Source organism: Pongo abelii, chromosome 13, assembly GCF_028885655.2.
Source record: "Pongo abelii isolate AG06213 chromosome 13, NHGRI_mPonAbe1-v2.0_pri, whole genome shotgun sequence".
NCBI lineage: Eukaryota > Metazoa > Chordata > Mammalia > Primates > Hominidae > Pongo > Pongo abelii.
The window spans coordinates 28,577,525-28,601,079 of NC_071998.2; the positions used below are offsets into that span (position 1 = coordinate 28,577,525).

General features: G+C 35.2%; 1 long non-coding RNA gene across 1 annotated transcript in view; it reads right to left on the reverse strand.

The window, feature by feature from the left end:
- Window positions 1-22,633, reverse strand: part of LOC129047724 (uncharacterized) — a 45,652-nt gene extending 23,019 nt beyond the window's left edge. Inside the window, exons 1-3 of the long non-coding RNA XR_008509481.2 lie at window positions 22,465-22,633; window positions 17,398-17,531; window positions 15,919-16,148 (exon numbers count right to left, since the gene is read on the reverse strand). This is a non-coding gene — a long non-coding RNA (uncharacterized LOC129047724). The remainder of the gene's footprint in view (window positions 1-15,918; window positions 16,149-17,397; window positions 17,532-22,464) is intronic.
- Between the last annotated feature and the right edge of the window lie 922 nt (window positions 22,634-23,555).

Here is a 23,555-nt window from a genome sequence, read left to right on the forward strand (position 1 = left end):
ACGGCAAAACTAAGCCACAGAGGACAAAAAAATGTCACAAATAACGTTTTAGAGTTTGAAACGTTTTCTCAGGGTTTTCTAATTACCTCTATATTTTTTGATACACAGACTTATCTCCTAAAAAGCAATTATTTAAGTTTACTTTTCCCTTTCTTAAGAAACTTGAAAAAGTTTACTTAAACATATTTCCTCAATCTCTAGTCTATCTCACATAATTAAGACACTTTTGTTCATATTAGCTAAGAAATTCTGAAGCTTAATAAAATGCGTATGTACATTTATTATCCCCAGACCTTGGGGAATTCACTTGAAATCATGTCCTCTAAATTAATGTCCTATCTTCAGATCTTAAAACCTCTAATAGCCACAAAAAAAAATAGCACTAAAGACTAGTGTAGACAATGGACAAAGCCATCTGCCCAGTGCAGAAAGAGAGTAGGTCAGAGAAGGGCAAAATGAAGTTTCCTTTTTCAGTACTGAGCAGTGCCTGGTCATCTAGACCATAGAGGAACTGGCATCTGGGTCCTCCTCATATCTTTTCATCCTATTCTCACTCTGCTTCAAATCCTGACATTCCTGATTAAAATTCACTTAATAACAACACCACACACATTTTTTTCCATGATTATACAGCCTGTGGAGTAAAATATTTACCATATAACTAGCACTAACTGAACAAAGTCATCACAAATCCAGGAAAGGGTAGAAGAAAAAACAGAAATAATACAAGAAAGACATCAATATTGACACTATCTCTTGCTATAAAGGAGAAATAAGAACACCAAAAATGGGATATCATTTCTGAAATGTATGCTTCCCCTGTCTCTTGCAGGAAAACAAAACAAAACAAAAATGAAAAACATATAGGAGTGGGAAGCACAGCTCAACTATACTAGAGATAGGCACCTTCTGTTTATTATAAGAAAATATACTCCTATTTACAACTCCCACTCCCTACTAAGACATCCACAACATCTCAAATCCTCCTACAACATTGTGTTATTTTTTGTTAGGCTTATTTTCTCTTAGAAGATGTCTATTATGAAAGTCCATTACTGTAAGTTTGTTGATATTTTATGGCACACTAGAAAGGTTTACATTCATCATTCAACATAATGTGACACTATGGAATGAATGGGCTCTCCTTTTGTGTTCCCCTTTCTCTGGCTTGTATTGCAAGTAAACAACATCTGCCAAGTCAGCTACATACAGCTCTAGCAGGTAGCTAAGCTTTCCTCCTCTGTCTAGTTAACAAATGGATCTGCATGTGTGCATAATGGACTGTGGGTGGGTTTCCTGGTTCCCGTACCTATAAGTGTTTACCCTCTTTCCACAATGTCCCTTATTTGCAGAGAGTCCAAAATTGTTATTAATTTTTGCACACATTTGAATGCTCAGAAATTTATTTTTCTTTCCAACAAAACTTGAATAGATTTATTTGGGGTTTTTCTCTGGAATAAGGTTTCTTGATGAAATTCCTCTTAACATTAAAAATCCTGTTTACAATGCAGGGCTTAAGCATAAAAAAAAAATAGGCCCAAGAGTCTTATTAGAAAAGCAGGGGATTGAAGTTAATTATTTCAAGAAAGCATGGAGCAGCTACATGGACAACACAGAAAAGCTCTTGAATACCAGTCTCTAGGAAATGTCACTCTGTTTACTTTCCCAGTCACCAGCTTTTTTCCCTCATTTCCAATCCATGGATCATTGTTTTCTGAGTAATCACTGGTGACTACTAGACAATGGAAAATCTGAGTAGGAATCCAGAATATTGAAACACACTGTTTTGAAAATGAATATGATTAGATGACAATACAAAGAGAGACTAACAGAAAGTAGTCGTTAAATTAGCATTATTGTTTAGAGCAGGGGTCCCCAAACCCCTGCCATGGACTAGTACTGGCTCCTGCCTTTAGAAACTGGACCGCATAGCAGGAGGTGAGCAGTGAGCAAGGAAGCATTACCACCTGAGCTCTATCTGCTGTTAAATCAGCAGAGGCATCAGATTTTCTCATAGGGCTGGGAACCCTATTGTGAACTGAGTATGCAAGGGATCTAGGTTGCAAGCTCCTTATGAGAATCTAATGAATGCCTGATGATTTGAAGTGGAATAGTTTCATCCCCAAACCATCCCCTCACCCTCCACTACCACCATCCATGGAAAAATTGTCTTCCACGAAACTGGTCCCTGGTTGCCAAAAAGGTTGGAGACCGCTGGTTGAGAGTCAATCTCAAAAGCTACCTTATAGCCTTTCCTTAGGGTCTCTTGCTTTAAAAAGTAGATTCCATAGAGTGTTACTGCTAGGATATAGTCCATTTCTATCCTATCCAATATTTCCATATTTCATGAGGACTTAAAATCTTTTTGTGAGGGGCAGAGGGAGACAGGGTATCACTCTGTCACCAGGCTGGAGTGCAGTGGTAGGATTATAGCTTACTGTAGCCTCCAACTCCTGGGTTCAGGTGATCTTCCTACCCCAGCCTTTGAAGTAGCTAGGGCCACAGACATGTGACACCACATCCAGCTAGTTTTTGTATTTTTTGTAGAGATAAGGTCTTCCTACATTGCCCAGGCTGGTTCCAAACTCCCAGCCTCAAGTGATCCTCCTGTTTCATACTCTCAGTGTTGGGATTATAGGAGTCAGCCATGTGCCTGGCCTTTTACATCATTTTAAAAGAACACTTCCTCTTTTCTGGTATTTCATGCCAGTTCTCCAGATCTAATATTCCTGAGATTTATAGCAGACTTATTGCAGCTAAGATTTTTAAATAAACCAGATTTTCTCGGTACTCTGATGTTAAAGCACACTCAGTTTAACTTGGGTTTGGAGATCTTATAGCTACCATACCCTATATGGCTCACCAAACAACGAATGTGCTTGAAGTGAGGGAGGGGGGTTGAGAGACAAAGGCAGATTGAAAGCAGGGGGGATTGTATTGGATGAGTGTCAAATCAAGAAATCAAGCCAGCTGTCCTTATCCAGCTTGGGAATACTCATTTGGAGTCCCCTCCATCAACTATTTGCCCACGCTAAAACCTCTTTCCACATTCCCTAATTTGTTCTTTATTTTCTCTATTCTTTGATCTTAGATCAATGAATGTAAACCTGTCTTCTTTTCGAATATACGCATGTAATGCGTTTCTCTCTAAGAAATCTCTTAGCAGTAACCCACAAATTTCATATGTTGTTTTATTTATCATTCAATTAGAAATACTTTTCAAATTTCCTTGTGATTTCTTTGGCATAGTGGCTATTTAGAAATATTTTGTCTATTTTCCAAACATTTGGGGAATTTTTAGGATATGTTAATGTTACTATTTTTTAAATTAATTCATGACATCATACAAAAGCAGCAAACAAAAATCAGTTGCAATTATTTACACAAATAGCAATGTATCCAAAATAAGAATTCAGAAAAACAATCTCATTTATGGTAGTATAGAAAAAAATAAAGTACTTAGCAATAAATTTAACTAATGAGGTGAACAATCTTCCTGTGCTACCCAAAGTTATATGCAATTCAATAAAATCCCTATCAAAATTTCAATGATATTTTTTACAGAAATAGAAGCAAGAATTCTTAAATTTGTATTCAACCAAAAAGGCCTCAAATAGCCAAACCAATGCTTAGAAAGAAAAACAAAGTTTGATGCATCACATTTCTGATATCAAATTATATTTACAAAACTATAGTAATTTGGAAACAATCAACGAAGTGAAGAGACAACCCACAGAATGGGATAAAATATTTGTAAACTACTCATCTGATATGATTTTGCTGTGCCCCCACCCAAATCTCATCTTGAATTGTGGTTCCCATAATCCCTACATGTAGTGGGAGGGACCCAGTGGCAAGTGATTGGATCATGGGGGCAGTTTCCCCTATGTTGTTCTCATGATTGTGAGTGAGTTCTCATGAGGTGTGATGGTTTTATAAGCGTCTGGAATTTCCCCTACTAGCACTTCTCCCTCCTGCCACCTTGTGAAGAAGGTACCTTGCTTCCCTTTCACCTTCTGTCATGATTGTAAGTTTCCTGAGGCCTCCCCAGCAATGCAGAACTGTGAGTCAATTAAACCTCTTTCTTTTGTCAACTACCCAGTCTTGGGCAGTTCTTTATAGCAGTGTGAGAATGGACTAATACACCATCTGACAAGGGATTAATAACCAGAATATTTAAGGAGCTGAAACAATTCCATGGGAAAAAATCTAATAATTTGATCAAAAACTGGACAAAATATTTGAATAGACATTTCTCAAAAGAAGACATACAAATGGCAAACAGGCATATGAAAATGTGTTCAACCTCAGAAATGCAAATCAAAACTACAATGAGATATTATCTCACTCAAGTTAAAATGGCTTATATCCAAAAGACAGGCAATAAAAAATGCTGGCAAGGATGTGGAGAAAAGGGAACACTTGTACACTGTTGATGGGAATATAAATTAGTGCAAAGATTGTGCAGAACAGTTTAGAGTACAACTACTATGGAGAACAGTTTGGAGGTGCCTCAAAAAACTAAAAATAGAGCTACCTAATGATCCAACAATACCACGGCTGGGTATATACCCAAAAGAAAGGAAATCAGTATATTGAAGAGATATCTTCACTCTTATGTTTTTTGCAGCACTGTTCACAATAGCTAAGATTTGGAAGCAAAACAAGTGTTCATTAACAGACAAATATATATATATTTTAATGTGCTACATATACACAGGGAGTACTATTCATCCATTAAAAAGAATGAGATCCTGTTGTTTGCAACAACATGGATGGAACTGAAGTTCATTATGTTGAGTGAAATAAGCCAGGCACAAAAAGACAAACACTGCATGTTCTCATTTATTTGTGGGATCTAAAAACCAAAGCGATTGAGCTCATGGACATAGAGAGTAGAAGGATGTTTACCAGAGGCTGGGAAGGATAATAGGGGGCTGGTCGGGAGGTGGGAATGGTTAATGCATACAAAAAAGATTAGAAAGAATGAATATGACATACTATTTCATCACACAATGGAGTGTTTATATTTAATAATAACTTTATTGTACATTTTAAAATAACTAAACAAGTATAATTGGATTGTTTGTTTTTAAGGGATAAATGCCTGAGGGAATGGATACTGCTTTCTCCATGATCTGTTTATTTCACACTGCATGCCTTTATTGAAACATCTCTTGTACCCCACAAATATATGCACCTACTATGTACCCATAAAGGTTTTAAATAATAATAAACAGAACTATAATAATCAAAACAGCATGGTGCTGGTATAAAACACACACATAGACCGATAGAGAGCTCAGAAATAAACCCAAGAATATATGGTCAAATAATTTTTGACAAGAGCCATAGGAAGACAGTGGGGAAAAGTATGACCCAAAATTAAGGGAAATAAATTAATAGAAGTCCACTCAGAGATGATCAGTTCTGGAACTAGTATACAGAACCTTTAGAATAACTATTTTAGTTTTGCTAAAAATTACAGTGAAATTCAGTATATGGTATTGGTAAAACTGGATATTCACATGCAAAATAGTGAATTGGACACTTATCATATATCACATACAATAAATCAACTCAAAATGAATTAAAGACCCAAATGTGAAACCTGAAACCATAAAACTCCTGGGAGAAAACATAGGGGAAAATTTTCTTGACACTGGTCTTGGCAGTGAATTTTTTTTTTTTTTTTTATTTCACATAAAAAGCTGAGGCAACAACAACAAAAAAAGATAAGTGGAACTATATCAAACTAAAAAGTTACTTCACAGGAAAGGAAATAATCTGCAAAATGAAAAGGCACTCTATGGATTGGGAGAAAGTATTCATGAACCATATAGCTAATAAAGGGTTAATATTCAAAATATAAAAGAAAAACAGCCAAATAGCAAAAGACACAAAAAAAGATTAAAAATTAGCAAAGAACCTAAATAGACATTTCTCCAAATAGAAAATAGAAACAGTAAACAGGCATATAAAAATGCTCAAGATTACTAATCATTAGGGAAATGCAAATCACAACCACAATGGGATATCACCTCACACCTGTTAGAATGGCTATTATCAGAAAGACATGAGGCAACAAGTATTGGCAAGTGTGCAGAGAAAAGGGGAACCTTTACTCTGTTGGTGTGAATGTAAATTGGTGTAACCATTATGGAAACAGCTTCCTTAAAAAATTAAAAATAGAGCTACAATATGACCCCAGCAATTCCTCTTCTGGGTATACACCCATAGGAAAAGTAATCAGTACTTCTTAGAGATAACTGTACTACCATGTTCATTGCAGCATTATTCACAACTGCCAAGATATGGCAGCAACTTAGGTGTTTGTCAATGAATGAATAGATAAAGAATTTGTGAGATGCACAGATGTACACACACACACATACACACACTCACACACACAGAAATATTATTCAGACTTAAACAAGGAGATCCTGACATTTGTGACAACATGGGTGAAACTGTAGGACATTCTGCCAAGTGAAATATGCTAGACAAAAGAAAAACACTGCATGATCTCATCTATATATGAAATCTAAAAGAAAATCAAATACATAGAAGCAGAGACTAGAACACGGTGACGAGTTCACGGGGTGGAAGTCAGGGGGAAGATGAGGAGATGTAGGTCAAAGGCTACAAAGTTGCAGTTATGTAGAATGAATAAGTCTGTTCATCTAATGTACAGCATAAGGAATATAGTTAATAATATTGTACTGTATACTGAAGAGTAGGTTTTAAGTGCTCTTACCACACAAAAAAAGGTGATTATGAGATGACGAATATGTTATTTGTTTTAACTATAATAATCATTTAATTGTGTATATGTGTCTCAAAACAGCACATTATACACCCTAAATATGTACAATTTTAGAAGTTTCACTGTGGTCAGAACACATACTCTATGATTTCAGTCATTTGACATTTATTGAGATGTATTCCATGACCTAGCATATTATCTATCTTAAAAAGCATCTTATTTGCATTTGAAAAGCATGTATATTCTGCCTTTGTTTAGTATGGAGTTTCAAAATACATAATAGATTATTATTGTCACAATGTTATTTAAATATCTCATATTCATACTAGTATATTTTATCTATCTTTTCAATTATTGGGAATAAATATTAAAATCTCTAAATACAATTGTATTTGAGTTTATTTCTTTTTATATCTGTTAAATTTTGCTTTATTTACCTTGAATGGCTGTAATAAAAGGTCTATACATCTAGAATCTACTGTTTTCTTAATCAAGCACCCCTTTTACTATCATGAGATATCTTTTCCTCTGGTAACACTTACTTGAGGACTGCTGTATCTAATATTAACATAATCATATTATAATGAGTATCATTTTCATGTTTTTAAAAATCTTTCTACTTTTAACCAATTTATCCTTTTATATTTAGAAAAAAAAACCTTTTTTCCAATGCCATATAGTAGAATCTTGCTTTGTATCAGATAAAAAGATTATATCTGACAATTTCTATCTTTGAACATAATTGATTAGATCATTTATATTTAATGTAATTTTTAATATTGTTGAACTAATATTGGCCATCTTACTAATTGATTTCTATCTATCCCCTCCTTGCTTTGTTTTTTTTTCCCTCTTTGTCTTCCTTCTTTTGCACTGAGTAATTTGTAAAAATGATTCATGTATATTTCTTATTGACTTTTGAGCTGCACCAGTTTATAAATTTGCAGTGATCACCATCATAATTAAAACATTTCTTTTCAATTTATGAGTATGCCCTGAAGTAATATTACACTACTTTACATCAATGTAATAAAACCTTACAACAGTGTATTTTAGTTGAACCACATAATATCCTTTATGTTATTGTCATATTCTTTACTTCTACATATTTAGTGATTTAAATAGTTAATTTTCTTTAAAATAAATTCTTTTTTTTTTTTCCTGAGACGGAGTTTCACCCTGTCTCCCAGGCTGGAGTGCAGTGGCAATTTCAGCTCACTGCAACCTCTACCTCCCAGGTTTAAGCGATTCTTCATACCTCAGCCTCCTGAGCAGCTGGGATTACAGGCACGGACATTCTTTCATTATTATTATCATACTTTAAGTTTTGGCATACATGTGCAGGACGTGCAGGTTTGTTACAAAGGTATACATGTGCCATAGTGGTTTGCTGCACCCATCAACCTGTCATCTACATTAGGTATTTCTCCCAATGCTATCCCTCTCCTAGCCCCCACCCCCAACAGGCCCCAGTGTGTAATGTTCCCCTCCCTGTGTCCATGCGTTCTCCTTGTTCAACTCCCACTTATGAGCGAGAACATGTGGTGTTTGGTTTTCTGTTCCTGTGTTAGTTTGCTGAGAATGATGGTTTCCAGCTTCATCCACGTCCCTGAAAAGGACATGAACTCATTCTTTTTTATGGCTGCATAGTATTCCATGGTGTATATGTGCCACATTTTCTTTATCCAGTCTATCATTGATGGGCATTTGGATTGGTTCCAAGTCTTTGCTATTGTAAATAGTGCTGCAATAAACATATGTGTGCACATGTCTTTATAGTAGAATGATTTATAATCCTTTGGGTATATAACCAGTAACGGGTTTGCTGGGTCAAATGGCATTTCTGGTTTGAGATCCGTCAGGAATCACCACACTGTCTTCCACAATAAGTAAGCTAATTTGCACTCCCACTAACATTGTAAAGGAATTCCTATTTCTCCACATCCTTTCCAGCGTCTGTTGTTTCCTGACTTTTTAATGATCAACATTCTAACTGATGTGAGATGGTATTCATTGTAGTTTTGATTTGGATTTCTCTAATTACCATTGATGATGAGCTTTTTTTCATGTCTGTTGGCTGCCTAAATGTCTTCTTTTGAGAAGTATCTGTTCATATCCTTCACCCAGTTTTTTTGGGGTTGTTTGTTTTTTTCTTTTCAATTTGTTTAAGTTCCTTGTAGATTCTGGATATTAGCCCTTTGTCAGATGGATAGATTACAAATTTTTTTTTCCCATTCTTTAGGTTGCCTGTTCACTCTGATGATAGTTTCTTTTCCTGTGCAGAAGCTCTTTAGTTTAATTAGATCCCGTTGGTTAATTTTGGCTTTTGTTGCCATTGCTTTTGGTGTTTTGGTCATGAAGTCTTTGCCCATACCTATGCCTGAATGATGTTGCCTAGGTTTTCTTCTAGTGCTTTTATGGTTTTAGGTCTTATGTTTAAGTCTGAATCCATCTTGAGTTAAGTTTTGTGTAAGGTGTAAGGAAGGGGTCCAGTTTCAGTTTTCTGCATATGGCTAGCCAGTTTTCCCAGCACCATTTATTAAATAGGGAATCCTTTCCCCATTGTTTGTTTTTGTCAGGTTTGTCAAAAATCAGATAGTTGTAGATGTGTGGCATTATTTCTGAGTCCTCTGTTCTGTTCCATTAGTCTATATATCTGTTTTGGTACCAGTACTATGCTGTTTTGGTTACTCTAACCTTGTAGTATAGTTTGAAGTCAGGTAGCATGATGCCTCCAGCTTTGTTCTCAAAATAATAAGATCTATTCATGACAAACCCACACCCAATATCATACTGAATGGGCAAAAGCTGGAAGCATTCCCTTTGAAAACTGGCATAAGACAAGTAGTTGCCCTCTCTCACCACTCCTATTCAACATAGTACTGGAAGTTCTGGCCAGACCAATCAGGCTAGAGAAAGAAATAAAGGATATCCAAATGGAACGAGAGGAAGTCAAATTGTCTTTGTTTGCAGATGACATGATTGTATATCTAGAAAACTCCATCGTCTTAGCCCAAAATCTCCTTAAGCTGATAAGCAACCTTAGCAAAGTCTCAGGACACAAAATCAATGTGCAAAAATCACAAGCATTCCTATACACCAATAATAGATAAAGAGACAGCTAAATCATGAGTGAACTCCCATTCACAATTACTACAAAAAGAATAAAATACCTAGGAATACAACTTACAGGGGATGTGAAGGACCTCTTCAAGGAGAACTATAAACCACTGCTCAAGGAAATAAGACAGGACACAAACAAATGGAAAAACATTCCATGCTCATGGATAGGAAGAATCAATATCGTGAAAATGGCCACACTGCCCAAAGTAATTTATACATTCAATCCTATCCCCCTCAAGCTACCACTGACTTTCTTCACAGAATTAGAAAAAACTACTTTAAATTTCACATGGAACCAAAAAAGAGCCTGTATAACCAAGACAATCCTTAGCAAAAAGGCACAGAAATTCTTAAGAGTGAATGGTACTTCTTTATATTTGCACAAATTTTACATTTTTTCACTCTGTAACCGTGCAATGAGATACCATTTTCTATTTGTTACTTTTTTGCTTTAGCTTGAAGAATTTCTTTTAGCATTCTATATAGCCCAGGTAAGCTTGATACAAATTGTCTTACCTTTTTAAAAAATATAAATATTTTTCTATTTACTTTTACTTGTAAAGTATATTTTCACTGGATTAAGAATTTAAAATAAATTTTTTTCTTTCAGCAATTTAAAATTTTTTTTATTATTTCCTGTCTTTCTTTGTTTTAATGAGGAGCTACCTAAAATTCGTACTGGTGTTCGCTTGTATTTAATCTGTCTTTTTCTCTGGATGCTTTTTGTTTGTCTGTTTGTAGTCTTTTCTTTTTACTCTTGGTTTTCAACTGTTTGGTTATTATGGATATTTAACCTAATTGGTAAGCTCTGAGTTCTTGGATAGGTGAGCTAATATTTTCCCTCAAATTTGGAGAAGAAAATGATACTTATATTTAAAGAAAGTCTGCTTATTCTCTCTCATACCTCTCATTATGAGACTCCAATGTTATGTATATTAGGCTGCTTACTATCCCACAGATTATGATCAATTTTTAAAAATTATTTTTCTCTATATATTGCAGTTTTGGTAACTTCTATTGGCCTACTTTCAAGTTTAGCAATCCTTACTTAGTCTTTCTCCAGTTTGCTTTTAAGCCCATCCAGTACATTTTTGGTATCAGATATTGTCTTATTCAATTATAGAATTTTTAATTCTTTTTTAGAATTTTCATTTCTGTATTGATTTTACTCATTTTTACTTATATGTTTTACTGCCATTTTTAACAAAACTACAAATAACTATTTTAAGGGTTCTGTGTGCTAACTCCAGAATGGTTCACCTCTGAGTAGCCTTCTAATAATGGTGTTTTCTCTTAATTTGGGTCATAGTTTTCATAAATCTTCATACATCTTTTTGTTCTTAGATTATTCTATACATGTTGTAAAATCGGAAAGACAGAAATATGATAATATTTTATTTGTTTTGTTACAAGACAATTCGTTTCCCTATATTTGTGTATAAGGGTTTCTCCCTCCCATCAAGGTGAGATGACAACAGGAACAATTTTAACTAGGCTGAGTTCACCTCTCATTAGCCTGACCTACTACCTCCTGTGGCTGTGCTTCTGTTTTATATTGTCATTATTTCATTTGGGAGAAATTGGGGCTGAAGTTTCATATAATTTTGGATCACATTTAGGTTTAATTCAGAGCCTCAGAATCCAAGTACAATGAGAAAGCCCAAGACAACATTATTTCTCTCTATTCTGCAATCCCTTCTCCACTGTTGCTTTCAGAGTGAAAGGCAAAAGTGACAGTGTCATGTGAATTGTTAGGTCTAATGATATGCTTTTGCTTTGGGGGATATTCAAGATTATACTCTATCCTATCATAATGCCATTCAGTATTCAGTGAATATAGCCGGTCCTTCTAAAGTTTCCCCTTTTATGACATGTCCATTACTTCCTCTGCACATTTCCAGAGACACCACTGCAATTCTCTGCTGTTCCATAAGGAGTTTTGTTTTTCTGTGGAATTTAGTTCATTAAAGCTTCCTTGAATGCATTGCTCTTCATTAGTCTCATACAAAAATATTTTGTCACCATTTTTGTTCTTACATAATGGATTAGAATATTTTGAATCCTTTAACAACCTAATCTAAAGCAGAAGTCCTCTATTTCCTTCCAAAATTTATTTTAAGCATTTTTCAGTCTCCCATAGTCATTCTGTCAATTTCAGTCTCTCCACTGATTTTACCACTAAAGATTTCTGATACTCAGAAATACTTAGCAGATAACTAATATTGAATTCTAATAAACAGATTAAATGACCATTTTTCAAGCTCTAAATTAACAAAATATTCTATTTTATCGTAATTTAATGAAAACATTATTTAATATACTTTAATGAATCTCCAGGACATCTCTAATTCCCTAGGTTTCTTTGAGTTAATAAGGCCTTCAACTTACATTTACCCGTACTTAGAAATCCTAGAATTTAATGCCTACTCTCTTAATCAAATCTTGATATTTCTTTTTTTAGGATATTCTTTCTTCAGTGCTGTTCCTCAGAGAATAGCCTTTTCATGCACAAAGTATTCTATGCAGAGGACAAATATATTGGCTTGAGTAAGACTATCTGATGGTATGGAAAGTCATGGTGTGAGAGTATTTGTCCAATAAGGTTATTAATGTGGCCCCATGTCCACTGAAGACTGGAATCCAAGTACTAAGACCATAGAGACATCTTTCTAGCCATTCTGTAGATACCATCTTTCTGCCCTCACCTTTACTCCATGGATGGTTTTCCTGACATGCATGCTAAGATTCAGCTTGTATATGCTACCAGTGGAATGAAAATTTATTCAAATATATACATAGTTGCATAGGAAGGAGCAGACAGTGAAAGAGATGGAGATAAGGACAGAAGTATCATAATATTTACGATATTACATGAAATCATGATAATCCTCATTCTATGAAACTTGGCCAGTGTACTGAACACTAAATGCCACAGACAATAGGTGAGCCTTTGCAAACCGCAGACTTCTCCCTCTGGCTTGCAGTTTTCCTGCTCTGAGCATTTCATTGGACAATCTAAGACAACTCCTTGGCAAGATTTTTTTTTTATTAGCAGAGAAAAATTTTAAAATAGTTTCTGCAGGGATGTTGACTACTTCTAAGTGAAAAGGGTGATTTTAACTCATTCTTTTCTCCCTTGTTCTTGTTCTATGCCATGTCCTGTATCTCTTTATATTTAGCATTATGGGCATACATTGGCAGTGATGCTTCTACTTACCCTACTCCTCCAATGTATCAGTAGTCCTTCTCATGTGTGAACTTGATTGTTAAACACATACTTTTCAAGGTTTGGGTTTGAAGTTATGTGGATCATGTATCTACCAGTGTTTCATGTCTTTCCAATATTGAATACTAACTATTATTCTATTATTAAGCACTTGAACAAATTTGGAATGACACTCTGTAAACTCCCTAGCTGCCACATACTTGCCTTTATTATTTTGGGCACTAGCCTTCTTGAACCATCCCACAATTTATGCAAAACACATAAGCAGCAAAGTAAGAGAAAAAGAACATGAGATTCAGAAAAGAAAGAGAAGAAATAATAGGAGCAAAAAGGTAAATTATAAATTTGTTGGTACTAAGAATAGTGGTTTTCTATTAATAATAGTACCTCCTTTCCCCATATTCATATGCGCAAACATGGATATTAGAAAAATCTGCCTATCAATTCTTGACCATATTCTTTTCAATTGAGAAATTTCAGGAAATACATTTAGCCTATTAGAATAAAAAACACTTCAAACACAAAAATATCACCTTTCAAAGAATAAGCAAACAAGACATAATTAAGAAAGATAAGCAAAGGTAGAATGAGAGTACATTTATAGCTATAAAGTCAATATTGTTTTTTGATATTTTTAAATTTTTAAACACGAACTCCTGTTATCCAAAATCTACTCTTGTGACACACCAAGAATATGTATAAGCATAAGGTTTATTACCTTGGTTTAGGATTTATCTATTCTCAACCCTAGATGCCACATGGCTTAGTACATATTTCCAGTGTGAAGAGTAGCTTTTATTTTATTACTATGACTTCTTTCCTTGTTCTTTGGTGTTTACTTCAAAGCCGTTTAAAAACTGTGCAACCAACATAGCCCCTAGCAGTAGGTAAGCTATTCCTTCCCAGCTGGATTGTCAGTGAGTTTCCACAACTGAAGACTGGAAAGCTAACCATATTCAAACCAAGACTTGATAGGCAGCCTCTCATGCAATACTTCCCTAAGGGAACTAAGTGTAGCTATGTTAAAAATCTGAGTGCCAATTAAAGCTTTCTCCCCATTTTTTCCAGCTGATTTCCCCAGGGACATTCTACGGCAAAATATCAACGCTCCATGTTATTAGGGTTTGTTTGTTTGTTTGTTTGGAGTTTTTCTAGTAAGAAGTGGTCATTCTAATCCCCAGTGCCTCTAATTCCATCCATAAGTTGTTCATTTAAAAAAAAAAAATTATCCTGGGCTCGTTTAATGTTTCAAAAGTACACTTTTTTTCTTGTAAAAAAAAAAAAGCCCAGTAATAATAGAGGTTGAAACTGTAGTAATTAAAAAGATAGAGAGAGAGAAAGAGCTAGAGCTAGAGACAGGTAGACAGCCATAGAGAATATACAGCCCCAAAATGGAAATAGCCAGCTGGCATGAGAGGAACTGTTTTATTGCTCAGAGGCTTACAGTGGTGACTAGCTAACATGTGGCTTTGCTCGTGAATGATCACTTCCTCAACAAGGAAGAGTCTCAGCTCGCTTTATCTAATATAGCCACACAGCTTATCTTGTGAAGATTTCTCTTTTGGCACAGACTTCAAAAACACACAACATATCTTCTTTTATCAAACATGTGTTCACCATCCACAGTTCTTAATATTTCACGTTGAACTTAAAGATTTTGTTTTAACTTTCAGTGAGAGCACTTAAGTACTTAAAAATGTTTTTGAGCCCTACCTATGGGTCATTTGTGGATTGGTCCCCAGGACTCTCCATAGTATCTGTATTCTCTCAGTGAAGCAGAACAAAACAATATTGATGCATACACTGAGCGCAGCGTGTGCAAAATGTATACACAATGTCCCCCTTAAAACTTCAGATGGGGATTAATACCTAGGTGATGGATTGATAGGTGCAGCAAACCACCATGGCATATATTTACCTATGTGAGAAACCTGCCTATGTATCCTGGAACTTAAAATAAAATTTAATTAAAAAAAGAAAAAAATGCACTAGTTAGCTAATATAGACTCTTTTTTAAGAAAAATAAAAAGATCTGCTAATAAATTATTCAATGCCAAAAAAAGAAGAAAAACCTTCCAACAAGATACGTGGTAGCTATGATTCACTTCCCTTTATTGATGTTGAAACCAAGATGCAGAAGTTAACTCATTTTCAAAGAACTCAGTTGTTAAGTGTAAGAGCTGTGATTTGGATCCAACTTTGTCTAAATTTAAACTCATGGTTCTTAAGCATTCACACACTGTTGAGAGGTACAGAATAGGTTTCTAATTAATGTCTGTTGATTGAATGAATAAATCCATCAAACAATCAATCAAACAATGAGAGTCTCCCAGAAGAGTGACCTTGGCAGCCTCTTCAGTCACATCCATGACTCCACAACAAAAAAAGTGTGTCTTACCTAACCAGCTTGGTTGTGTGAAATTTCAAGGCAGGAAGCTGTATGCAAATGGGTCTCCTTTACTGGAAAATAGATTGCACAAATTATTCTGAGTGGGCCATTACACGCTGTCAAGTATTTCCAAATTTTAAGTTTTTACTCCATTACTAATGCAATGCCTTTGTCACCTGGCTTGTCCTACAGCTTTTCCCCTTGTCAATGAATTCTAGAATACTTGTTATAGAGCTACCTCTTTCCATATAATAGCCTTGTTATCAATAAACCTGTTACTACATGGTCTGGTCTGTTATTCACAACCTTGTCAGCACAGGGGCTGTATATTTCCTGTTCACTATACAAAACAGTTGATGACAAATGCTGAAATTTGGATATATTTTAAGTGTCAATTCAAACCATGTGACTTACCTGCTAAAGTAAAACGTTCGGTAATTCTCTCCGGAGCTATCCCTTAACCCTATATTATCACCAATGTTTCTCTTCATTTCAGAGTGTGTCCTTTCTGTTAGGCCTGTTCATAAGCACTAGATCATTTGTTATTCACTATTCAGTCCTTCGCAGGTCCAGTGTCACTGGATAGTCTAAAATTCTGAGTGGCATCTACTGGCTATCAAGCTCAGCCATACTCCATCAATAACCTGAAAGAGAAAGTCCATATCTTTATATTCCTCCCATGTCCATTTCCTATTCACTGTCTTCTACAATCCAATGGCTGTTTAGAATTATTTTAAAAGCTTTCTTCCATTTGAAATGTAATTTTTCATTCATTTTACAAATATTTGTTGAGTACCTGCTTTGTGCCAAATATTTTTTAGTTTTGGGGAGTGCAACTTTGAGAAAAACAGGTGACTATCTCTACTCTAATGGAGCTAATGTTAGTAGAAGGAAGAAAATAAGTAAAACAATAAAATAGTAAAATAGGCCTTCCATTAGATGGTCATAAATAATATGGAAAAATAAAGCAGGGAAGGGAGATAGGAGTGAGTGGGTGGAAGGATAGATTATAGTTTTCAATACTGTGGTTGGGGAGGACCTTATTAAAAATGAAAAAACATTTGAACAAATTGCTGATAGAGATGAGGGAGTGATCCATTATACTCTCTAAAGGAAAATTATTATTCCAGGAAAAGAGAGTGACAACCTTCATTCTCCTCATATCATTAAGCTGATACCTGCTTTATATCTCGTTTAAATGAGTTTATTTTGAAATAAAAGATAGAATACATGAAATATTTTATAACATGCAATAAAGTACTTACTTTTACTAGAATAACAAATTAATTTATGTATGATGATTTTATCTATTGCATTTTGAAAAATGCAATATTTCAAAAAGTATTCGACTTACATTTAAAACAGTGTTTCTCAACTTCTGTACTATTGACATTTTAGGGAAGGGAGGACTGTGCCTTGTGATATGTTTAGCAGCATCCCTGGCCTCTACCTACTAGACACCAGGAGCACTCCCTCCCCCTCCTCACATACACATATATACACACTTATGACAACAAAAAATGTCTCCAAGAATGTTTCCAAATGTCCCCTGAGGAGCAAAATCATCCCCCATTATGAGTTACTAGTTTAAAAGAACCAAAGTAAGTGGATTCTACAGCTTCTGATGTTAGGAATTCAGTACTTTTTTTACTTTAGTTCCACTTGTCTGATATAAGTATAGCCCCGTCTGCTCTTTTTTGGTTACCATTTGCATGGAATATCTTTTTCTATCCCTTCACTTCCAGCCTTTGTGTCCTTAAATCTAAAGTGAGTTTCTTGTAAACAGCATATAATTGGGTATTGTTTTTTACTTCACTCAACCTCCCTGTGATTTTTGATTGGGAAATTTAGTCTATTTTCATTCAAAGTAATTATTGATAGGTAGGAACTTACTTTTGTCACTTTGGTAAATGTTTTTTTTCTGTTTCGTGTTTCTCTCATTCCTCTCTTCTCTAGTTTTCTTTCTTTGTGATTTGATGATGTTTTGTATTGGTGTGCTGTCATTTTTTTCTTTATCATTTTTGTATCTACTATACAAATTTTGTGGTTACAATGTGGCTTGCATTAAACATTTTATAGTTCTAACAGTCTGTTTCAAGCTGATAACAACTTAACATCAATTGTATACAGGAACTCTACACTTTACTCCCCCTCACCACAATTTATGTAATTGATGTTAGATTTTAGTTATTTCTATATTTTGTTTCCATTAACAAATTTTTATGGTTATAGTTATACTTGCTACTTTTGTCTTTTAAATTTATTTACTAGTGTTAAAAGTGATTTTAAGTGCTACCATTAATGCATTACAATATCACATGTTTGTTTTTGTTTACCTATAGCAGTGAGATGTACACTTTTACATGCTTTCTTGTTTAGCATCTTTGTTGATAAACCTGTATGATATTACACTAAGTGAAATGTCAGACACAGAAAGAAATATACTGCTTGATATCTCATATATATGTGTGTATATATATGTGTATATATGTATATATGTATATATGTGTATATATGTATATATGTGTATATATGTATATATGTGTATATATGTATATATATGCGTATATATACACATATATATGCGTATATATACACACATATATGCGTATATATACACATATATACGTATATATACACACATATACATATATATACACACATATATATATATACATATATATACACATATATATGTATATATACGTATATATATATAGTCAAAACCACAGGCTGCAGGGAAGAGAAAATATGAGGTGTTGGTCAAAGGGCACAAAGTTTCATTTATGCAAGTTAAATAAGTTCTGGAGACCTACTGCACATCATGGAACAAGTGATTGGCAATACATACTGTATTATTTACTTAAACATTTGCTAAGCGGGTAGATCTTATGTTAGGTGCTCTTACCACAAATGGGAAAAAAAAGCAAAAGGAGATAGAGGAAGCTTTGAATGTGATGAATACATTTACGGCATCAATTGTGATGATGGTTTCATAGATATATATCTGTCTCCTAAGACAATAAATTGTATAGAGTAAATATACAGCCTTTTGTATGCCAATCGTACCTCAGTAAAGTTTTTTTTAAGGAAAATAAGGCAATACATTCAAATAAGGAGTAAGCTTCATCCAAGAAAAATATATAACTGGGCAAAATCTGTAAGTTCTATTGTTTAGAGTAGCTTGAAAAGTCATTAATGGAAGCTTCCCCCAAATTATTGCTACCGCTTGCACATTATCCTTTTGTCACAAAAAGGATTTTACATCTCAGTCAACGTAACATTATAAGATTTGGGATAGGTGGGGTATTGTGCCTTTGTGTACCAAGTGCAAAAACCTATAATGTGAGTGAAGGCCAGTTCTAAGACAGTTTTAAAAACATTGTTAATGAAAGTTCAGAATCTGGGAAATGGAGTCCCTCAAAACTATCCACGCTGCATCTTCCACACTTACTATCTAATTTATTTTTCAATAGCTTTATATCCATCCACAGGCACTTATTCAATCATTCTAAAATTCTTTCTACCACAGTGTCATCCAGATAAGTTAACCCTTGTCTCAGACTACGCCATGAACACTTTTTATCAATTGGATTTATTATATCCACTGAGTACTTTTACACGTTTCCTCAACTTTAAACTGTCCTCAACTTTATTATTGACTTCAGCATATGAGCTAAGATTTCTCAAAAGTATCACTTCCTAACTCATTTTATGAGGCCAGCATCATCCTGATACCAAAGCCAGGCAGAGACACAACCAAAAAAGAGAATTTTAGACCAATATCCTTGATGAACATTGATGCAAAAATCCTCAATGAAATACTGCAAAACCGAATCCAGCAGCACATCAAAAAGCTTATCCACCATGATCAAGTGGGCTTCATCCCTGGGATGCAAGGCTGGTTCGATATACGCAAATCAATAAATGTAATCCAGCATATAAACAGAACCAAAGACAAAAACCACATGATTATCTCAATAGATGCAGAAAAGGCCTTTGACAAAATTCAACAACGCTTCATGCTAAAAACCCTCAATAAATTAGGTATTGATAGGACTTATCTCAAAATAATAAGAGCTATCTATGACAATCCCACAGCCAATATCATACTGAATGGGCAAAAACTGGAAGCATTCCCTTTGAAAACAGGCACAAGACAGGGATGCCCTCTCTCACCACTCCTATTCAACATAGTGTTGGAAGTTCTGGTCAGGGCAATTAGGCAGGAGAAGGAAATAAAGGGTATTCAATTAGGAAAAGAGGAAGTCAAATGGTCCCTGTTTGCAGACGACATGATTGTATATCTAGAAAACCCCATCGTCTCAGGCCAAAATCTCCTTAAGCTGATAAGCAACTTCAGCAAAGTATCAGGATACAAAATCAATGTACAAAAATCACAAGCATTCTTATACACCAACAACAGAGAAACAGACAGCCAAATCATGAGTGAACCCCCATTCACAATTGCTTCAAAGAGAATAAAATACCTAGGAATCCAACTTACAAGGGATGTGAAGGAACTCTTCAAGGAGAACTACAAACCACTGCTCAAGGAAATAAAAGAGGATACAAACAAATGGAAGAACATTCCATGCTCATGGGCAGGAAGAATCAATATCATGAAAATGGCCATCCTTCCCAAGGTAATTTACAGATTCAATGCCATCCCCATCAAGCTACCAATGACTTTCTTCACAGAATTGGAAAAAACTACTTCAAAGTTCATATGGAATCAAAAAAGAGCCCGCATTGCCAAGTCAATCCTAAGCCAACAGAACAAAGCTGGAGGCATCACACTACCTGACTTCAAATTATACTACAAGGCTACAGTAACCAAAACAGCATGGTACTGGTGCCAACACAGAGATATAGATCAATGGAACAGAACAGAGCCCTCAGAAATAATGCCGCATATCTACAACTATCTGATCTTTGAAAAACCTGAGAAACACAAGCAATGGGGAAAGGATTCCCTATTTAATAAATGGTGCTGGGAAAACTGACTAGCCATATGTAGAAAGCTGAAATTGGATCCCTTCCTTACACCTTATACAAAAATCAATTCAAGATGGATTAAAGACTTAAACGTTAGACCTAAAACCATAAAAACCCTAGAAGAAAACCTAGGCAATACCATTCATGACATAGGCATGGGCAAGGACTTCATGTCTAAAACACCAAAAGCAATGGCCACAAAAGCCAAAATTGACAAATGGGATCTAATTAAACTAAAGAGCTTCTGCACAGCAAAAGAAACTACCATCAGAGTGAACAGACAACCTACAAAATGGGAGAAAATTTTCACAACCTACTCATCTGACAAAGGGCTAATATCCAGAATCTACAATGAACTCAAACAAATTTACAAGAAAAAAACAACCCCATCAAAAAGTAGGTGAAGGACATGAACAGACACTTCTCAAAAGAAGACATTTATGCAGCCAAAAAACACATGAAAAAGTGCTCACCATCACTGGCCATCAGAGAAATGCAAATCAAAACCACAATGAGATACCATCTCATACCAGTTAGAATGGCAATCATTAAAAAGTCAGGAAACAACAGGTGCTGGAGAGGATGTGGAGAAATAGGAACACTTTTACACTGTTGGTGGGACTGTAAACTAGTTCAACCCTTGTGGAAGTCAGTGTGGTGATTCCTCAGAGATCTAGAACTAGAAATTCCATTTGACTCAGCCATCCCATTACTGGGTATATACCCAAAGGAGTATAAATCATGCTTCTATAAAGACACATGCACACGTGTATGTTTATTGCGGCATTATTCACAATAGCAAAGACTTGGAACCAACCCAAATGTCCAACAATGATAGACTGGATTAAGAAAATGTGGCACATATGCACCATGGAATACTATGCAGCCATAAAAAATGATGAGTTCATGTCCTTTGTAGGGACATGGGTGAAATTGGAAATCATCATTCTCAGTAAACCATCGCAAGAACAAAAAACCAAACACCGCATATTCTCAGTCATAGGTGGGAATTGAACAATGAGAACACATGGACACAGGAAGGGGATCATCACACTCTGGGGACTGTTGTGGGGTGGGGGGAGGGCGGAGGGATAGCATTGGGAGATATACCTAATGCTAGATGACGAGTTAGTGGGTGCAGTGCACCAGCATGGCACATGTATACATATGTAACTAACCTGCACATTGCGCACATGTACCCTAAAACCTAAAGTATAATAATAATAAATTAAAAATAAATAAATAAATAAAAAAGTATCACTTCCTAGGTTTATAACTTATTTAAAAATATTGTGTTTCAAGTTGGTATCAAACATTTCTTAAAGTTTTGATTTTTCTTAAATTCATAAAGACTCAAACATTTGTTTCCCTTCATCATATTTTAGAATTTAATTTTAGGCATCTATTTCAATTCACCTTTCTCAGCTCTCTTCAACCTCACTCAAGGCTATCTAGCATCTAGAAGAATAATAGACAGGTCAAATATCCCATTGTGCAGAATGTACTAGTTCTGAAGAATAGGTTCTGTAAAGTACTATAGCCCAGGCAACTGGGGAGCTGTCTCAGTAGTCACATTCTACACCCCACCTGTCAGCCCCTACTTTTACCTCCTCAGCAATATGACCTATTTGAGTTTTGACCAATATTTATGATTTCATATTAAATGTATACGGAGTAAATGTTAAAACTCTTAAAGCAAAAAAAAAGAGCAGACAAGAGAAAGAAGAAAGAAAGAGAGAAAGAAAGAAAGAAAAAGAAAGAGAAAGGAAGAAAGAAACAGAGAGAAAGAAAAAAAGAAAGAAGGAAAGAAAGAAACAAAGAAAGAAAGAAAAAAAGAAAGAAGAAAGAAAAAGAAAGAAAGAAAGAAAGAAAGACTCTGAAAATCCTAAACCTTAAAGGAAGAATGAACAGAATAGGACACAGGGTGAACCAAGGGCCTCTGTTTATATTTCCAAAGAATACCTAACATGTAGCCTAATCAATCTCTCCATATACCAAGATCCCATTGGGTAATATCTAAAATATAACTTGTTCTTGAAAGTCTTTGTCTCTCTTCTTAGGCCAACAGAAGCATTCTGGGAAGGAGAGCTTAGGTCAATTTCCTCCTAGCCAATCCTGTTCTCTGAATCACGCAAAGCTATGCCTTATTGCACAAGCATCACAGAGTCCTATTATGGCATATTCCTTTGTCACAAGTTCTGAGCAGACCCATTCTCATCACAATGGTCATTTATCCCTTTATTACCTATATCTAAAGTATTCAAATTATTCAGCTACTAAAACTCAGGTTCAGTTGCTTACCACTTACAGAGTCCAAATAAAAAGAGTGAGGTCTGGTATAAATAAAGTGATTTTTTATTCCAAAGATAGATTAGGAGAAGTACAGGCTTCCTGCCTCAGGGGTGCAGCCTCACTTTTGGAGCAGAAACGGGGGCCTACACAGGGGCAGAAGTGAGCAGGTGGGGGGTCCATGTACTCAGTTTGGTACCGTACCTATCTGGCAGTCAAGTTGGCATCTTCATGGGCAGAAATATGTTGTAAAGGTGACTGAAAACTCTCCAAGTAAGAGAAAGTCTCATAACAGGCATACTTTGGGTTATAAATCTACTGTTATCTCTCGAAGCAGCCTTCTGGTAGGTGAGAGATCTACTCTGGAGCTTCTAAACCCATAGTTAGATGAACTTGCCCTGTAGGGATCATCTGGCAAAAAGCAGATAAAAGACTATAACTGCATTTCTAAAGACCTAAGTGGGAAGTGGGGAAAAGGAGGAAAGAGAAAAGAGACAGACAGAAATATAATTAAACTATCTCAGAAAAATGGAGATACTGAATTACAATTCCCCACTGCCAAGTTCCATTTCATTTCTATGGGATTTGGGTGTCATATTTATTTTGGCTACTTGCAGCTGAAAGGGTACATAGTCAATAGGGGTAGTAATGAAACTGATTTATTTGGAGTTGGAAATATTCACAAGTACCAAGACTTACGCATAATATTTGTTGGAGAATTATGATGTGAGGTCTGTAAATCTCTGGGAAAACCTATCTTGCAT